At 52.1% G+C, this 6,000-nt stretch overlaps 1 protein-coding gene across 1 annotated transcript in view; it reads left to right on the top strand.

Annotated features, from left to right (window-relative positions):
• The first annotated feature begins 515 nt into the window (after positions 1 to 515).
• ADCY7 (adenylate cyclase 7) overlaps positions 516 to 6,000 on the top strand; it is a 60,321-nt gene continuing 54,836 nt past the window's right edge. Inside the window, exon 1 of the mRNA XM_084757145.1 lies at positions 516 to 1,029. The gene's annotated coding sequence lies outside the window, so the exon portion shown is untranslated. The remainder of the gene's footprint in view (positions 1,030 to 6,000) is intronic.

Genomic DNA, 6,000 nt, shown 5'->3' with positions numbered 1-6,000 from the left:
TGATTCCAACCCAGTATGATCTCTGGGTTGGGTCCCAGAATTACTGTGGGAAACAGAGTCATGACCCATTAGAGTCTCTTTTTTCTTGTTTAAAAAGGGTCCTTGGTCCCAGGGTCCCACTAGACCAGACAAGTTCCTCCCCTCTATTTGTCCCAAGATCACCTGTGTGCTGGAAGCCAGATGCTCAACACATCCTTGGGCAGATCCTATCAAGGCTGAATTGGCTCTTGAAAAAACGTACATAGCAGATGCCCTGAGCGCTCCCAACAGGGTGAAACGTCATTCATAGATACAAGGATGCGGGGACAGAAGGACATTCACCCAGCTGAATGTCCTGCTGGGTGGACTTCATAATGACTCACTTCTTGCTTGCCCAGTCTCAGAAACGGTAGATTTTCTTTTCGTGCCAACTCTGGTGCCCCACCCCAGGTTATAGGGGTCACCATGAGGTTATACACCTACTTTATTAGGCTGGCTTTGTCCTCTAGGTCAATAGAGTTGTGCTTGCAAGACAGATGGGTGGGTGGCTTTCACCTCAGCCAGTCCTAGGAGGTCAAGGTCTGGGTGACAGAAGCTTGGAACGTCTACGTTTGGCCGGAGAGCATTAGTTGCTGCGTAGAGCCTTCCAGAAACAGGCGTAGCCAAAGGGTAGGCGAGATCTGAAGGAAGGCAGCTGAGACATCACTGTCTGGTCTCCTCGGAGGAGGGAATGGGCCAGGCGCCGGGGACCACGTGGGAGAGGTACTTTGGGAACCCGGAGATGTAGTCTGTCTAGTGACCTAAGGCTGCGGGCGTGGCTCTCTCCTGAAGCCTCAGGGACTCGGAAGACGGTCTAGCGGTCTAGCGCCGCTGGAAACGGAGCCGGAGGCGGCTACGCGGGACCGTGTGAGGAACGTTCCCGGCCTGCGCCGCGAGCTCCCCGGCCGGCGCCCCATATGGTCAGGACAGCCATCTGGGGGCTCCCGGGCTCTCGCGCCCTCCGGCGGGAACTGCAGTGTGAGCCAGGTCCCTCGGCGGCGGCGGCGGCAGGTGAGCGCGGGCGACGGGCGTGGCTGTAGGGTCCTCTCCTCGGTTCCCTCGGGACAGGACGCACAGGGTGGTCATAGGCGGCTCGAGCCTCCGCTTCTCCGGTCGGGGCGCGGGACCCGACAGGCCGCCTCCGACCCGCGCTTCTCCCTAGAAGCTTCCTTTCTCAGCCCGGCGGCGGGGGCCGGGGGTGGGGTTCGTGGCGGGGGCCGGGGGACGGGAGACATGGGAAGCACGAGGCTCTAGATCACTGGGGCACCGGTTCCCGCACACCCCTCCCTTGGATATCTGTGGGCTTTTGGTGGCAGGGACGACCTACTCTGTGGCTGGGGGCTTGCCAGGGGGCTAGGCGGTCTGCTTAGAGTGACTAAGGGACACGCTCGCTAAAAGCCATCACCTAACTGGAATCACCAGGATGCTGGACCCTGCTAGGTTGGGGTTCGGAGTGATCCCAGCGGGGAACCCCCACCGCCCCGCATGCCTACACCACTGGAAGGAAGCTCCAAGGTGCTGAGTAGCTGGCTAGCTGCTATCCTTTGGGTAGCTGGTCTTTTAAAGAGGCCCAGCCCAGAGGGAAAGCTCAAGAGGAAAGTAGGAACCAGGATCCATGATGCTGGACGGAGGATGAGCTAAGATCAGTAGAACTGCCTGGCCTACTGTGTAGTTAAGGGCACCAGGCAGCTCTAGGCCCGTGGACAAGGGAACTGTTGGAGCAGGGGCTGCTTTTATAAGTGACAGAGGCTACGCAGAGTAGGGCAGCTTGTGCGCTGGTGACTTGGGGTTTGGTTGGACAAGAAAAGTCAGTTCCCAGATCTGTTAGGAGACAAGCCCACTCGGAAGAGGCGGCTGGCTCTATGCGGACGGTCAGACTTCCTCCCTTAGGGGATTTGAAGTCATTATCTGTGCAGACAGGTATCTCAGAGCCATTTCCGGTGGTGCTGAATAAGGCTCCTCGGGCTTTAGGTCATCTTGGTTTTCCATGATGCTCTTCTGAGGGCTTCTACAAAGGAGGCCTCGGGGTGGGGAGGCCGAGTCCTCCCGTACCAACGGGTCCTGATCATGCCTCATATCGGTTTACCGTGAGTTAGGCAAGATTGGGACCAGCAGCCCCATCGACTATTGGGAAAGATGAGGTCATTCGAGTCTCAAGGCAAGTCAGGCCAGGAGCTGGGAGCAAGACCTAGTCTTCTGGCCTTCGCATCTAGTTCTGACACAGTGCCCATGTGTCAGATCTGTGAACCCAACCCCCATGCCCAAAGGCAAAAGTCTCCTGTGGGCCTGAGCTAGCCTGAGGAGAGAAAGGCCATATTGCTTGCTCAGTGCCTTCCCATCTCTCCCTTCCTCCTGTATCTCCTTATGCACTTCATCTCACTTCATGGATGCCTCTCTTCAGTAGCGGGACATAGTGGCTTAGTTTATGTTGGTTGCTCCCTCACTGAACTCAGGGAAAGAACCTGGTAGGCCTACCAGTCCTACGAGCACGGCAGGCAGATGAGCTGGTAAGTTAGTCTCAAGTGGTCCTTTACTACAAGGGACACTGGGTGATAGGGAAGACGGGGTGGCTTGTCCTTTGCCTCCAAGGACTGGCTCATCTGTGGAGTGTGGTCTGTGTGGAGAAATCTTTGGAGAAGTTTATTGCTGTCATGTATTTGTTTATGCCGTGTTTTCAAAATGTCCTAGTGGGAGCCAGGCGTGATGGCGCATGCCTTTAATCTCAGCACCTGAGAGGCAGAGGCAGGCCGATCTTTGTGAGTTCAAGGCCAGCCTGGACTACAAAAGGAGTCCAGGACAGCCAGGGCTACACAGAAAAACCCTGTCTCTGAAAAAAAAAATATCGTAGTGGGGAGGAGAGGCCAGTTTTTTCTATGTTCATTTTAGTGAGTTTTCTTTCCTTTTTCTTTCTTCTCTTGGTTTTTGGGACAGGGTTTCTCTGTGTAGCCCTGGCTGTCTTAGAACTCTCTTTGTAGACCAGGCTGGCCTCAAACTCATAGCCATCTGCCTGCCTTGGCCTCCTGAGTGCTTGGCTCAAAGGTGTGTGCCACCACACCCGGCCCTTTCTGCTGAGTTTTCAACAGTGGCCCTGGCCATGGGACCCTTGACGTTGCATGAAGCTGGTTTATCTGCTAGATGTCCCAGGGTGAGGTCATGAGGTACTTTCTTCCCAACAGAAAGGCCTGGGACACAGGCCGAAGACATAGCCTGAGGGGCCACCTGTAGAGCGCTGCAAAGCAGGATCTGAGATGTGTGCCGTGTTCGCTGATGGGAGGAGGCTGGACAAAGGGTAGATGGGGAGATGAGTGGTTGGAGATTTCCTTCCGGGAGACAGTAGCCCAAGGATGGAGGTGGCAAGGCTGGTGACAGTGTTCATTTTGGGAAGCCAGTGTTTCCTGGTCCACAGGATGGTGGGTGGGATTCTGGGATGACTCCTGCCCTGCAGGCTGGGCTCTGGGCACTGGCCCACAGTCCCTCTCTGAGGAGGCTGAGTGTGTGGGCTCAGCCCAGAGGCTCCCCTGTTCTTCCCAGATACTTTAGGGTGTACCTCTCTATGCCATCTGTGCCACGTCCACCTCCCAGCCTTTGCTCTGGTGTTTCTCCCTCTCCCGCTGGGCAGCTCTAGCCAGCTTTGGAAAGTGTTCAGGCCCTGGTTTCAGAGCTGGCCTCAGCATTCCTTTCAGCCTGGTTGGTCTGTGGGTCAGGGAAATGGCCTGGGGCTCTTGGGGGCTTTAGGCTCTGTCTCTGGAGCATTTATCCTCTTTTGCCCTTTGGACATAGTGGTCTAACCTGCTGCTGCCGCCACTGCTGCTGCACAAAGAAGAGAAAAGGCCAGGCCTATGGAGGAAGCCCAGTCAGTAAAGTGCTTGCACATGAGTTTAATCCCCAGGATCCGAGTAGAAAAGCTGGGTGGGCCAGGTGTGGTGGCAGAGGCAGGGGGATCTCTGTGGTCAGCACAGCCTACAGAAGAGTTCCAGGACAGCAGGAGAGCTGTGTTGAGAGCCCCCTCCCTCCCCTTTCTCCTCTCTCTCCGTTCTCTCTCTCTCTCTCTCTCTCTCTCTCTCTCTCTCTCTCCCTCCTCCCCCTTCTCTGTTTGTCTCTCTTGGTTTTTCAAGACAGGGTTTCTGTCCTGAAACTCACGCTGTAGACCAGGCTGGCCTCAAACTCAGAGCTCCACCTGACTCTGCCTCTCAAGTTCTGGGATTAAAGGTGTGCACCCCTCCATCTGAGACACCCCATCTCAAAAAACAACTAAACAAAGCATCTGAGTGATGGCACACACTTGTAATGCCAGCACAAAGAGGCAGAGATGGATACCGCATTTTTTTGGTCCATAAGACGCACCTGGCCATAAGATGCACCCAGTTTTTAGGGTAGTAGAACAAGAAAAAAAATATTCTGAACCAAATTAGTACTAGTATAATAAAATATTTATTAAAATAACAAAATATAGAGGAAAGACTTAGATACTCAAGCACTTTTCTAGTTTTCTAGAAACCCCAAACACTCATTGTCTCTAGTGTCAGGATTTAGGAAGCTCAGTTGCTGACAATCACTTGTGTCACTTTCTTCATTATCTTCATTTATGATTCTATCTTCAGTTCCGTCTAAGGCATTGCTAATGCCACAATTTTTGAATGATCATATGATTTCCTCCTTCACTGACTGCCATGATGTTTGAACCCACTCACAAACTGGAGTGATAGTGGGCCTTTTTATCCTTCCTGTTGAAGTTGGATCATGATTCCCAGCTGCCATCGATTTCTTACACTCTTCTCTCATAAAGACTTTAAATGATTTGTTGATTGAAACATCAAGAGGTTGCAACTGGCTGGTAAGACTCCCAGGAGTTATAGCTATATGAGTCTTCATCTCTTTAAATCTGTTTTTTCTTGTTTCGCTACAACAAAAATGTGCTCTGAGCACATGTGCTCTGAACTGGTCAAGCACTAATAAAGCAGTTTTGTTTTGTTTTTTTTTTCCAGAAGCCCTCCAAGACGTTTGGACTACACTTTTTTTTTTTTTTTTACTTTTTTCATTTTTAGAGACAGGGTTTCTCTGTGTATCCCTGGGTAGCCTGGACTTGCTTTATAGTCCAGGCTGCCCTGAAACTCACAGAGATCCACCTGCCTCTGCCTCCTGAGTGCTGCCACCACGCCTGGCCAACCACACTTTTTCAATCTATCTGTCTTCTTACATATGCAGTGTTGGCTCTGTTTATTAACAATTAAACTTTATTAAACAACCCAACTAGCATATAAGATTAAGCTTTGTCACAATGCAGAATGATCAATTCTGTCTTATTCCATATGCCCAGTAACGATTTCTGCATAGCAACGTGGCCCCATTGGAGTTAAAGAGGGACAAATGGTAGATAGAGCTTCCTTATTGCTACACGTTTTACTGCACCCCCCCTGCCCCCTCCCTGCAGCAAGCTGACACGCACCTGCTTACCAGGCAAGCTGAGATAGGCATTCAGCTTAGACCAGTGAGATGGGGATGTGGGGGCTCAGTGACCAAGCTCTGTGTGAGAAGGGATTTCAGTGATACCGCCCACCCCTCTTTCTGTTCCCACGGACACACTGAACCCTGCGCGTTCCTTGGCTGGTACACTGAAGACATCAGTAAGTAACCTCTTTGTTGATGCCCGATAGACAGCAATTGAACCATAAGGCACACCGTAATTTCCCCCCACTTTTGGAGGGGAAGTTGTCATATGGTCCGAAAGATATGGTAGGTCCCTGAGGTTTGCTGGCTATTGAGTCTAGCCTAGTTCCAGGCCAGTGGGAAATTCTGTTTTTAAAAACAAGGTTTATCTGAGAAATGGATGTATAAGATTGGCTCTGACCTTTACATGCTTATGTACATACATAATGTCCCCTACACACACACACACACACACACACACACACACACACACACACACACGTGCGTAGGAACCAGGCCCGACTGGGCTGCCTGCCTGTCTTGCTGTTTCACGTC

This window comes from Acomys minous (genome assembly GCF_964271855.1).
Source record: "Acomys minous genome assembly, chromosome: 14".
NCBI classification, from domain to species: Eukaryota; Metazoa; Chordata; class Mammalia; order Rodentia; family Muridae; genus Acomys; species Acomys minous.
The sequence above is the reverse complement of the archived record's forward strand: the minus strand, read 5'-3'. Positions and strand labels throughout refer to the sequence as shown.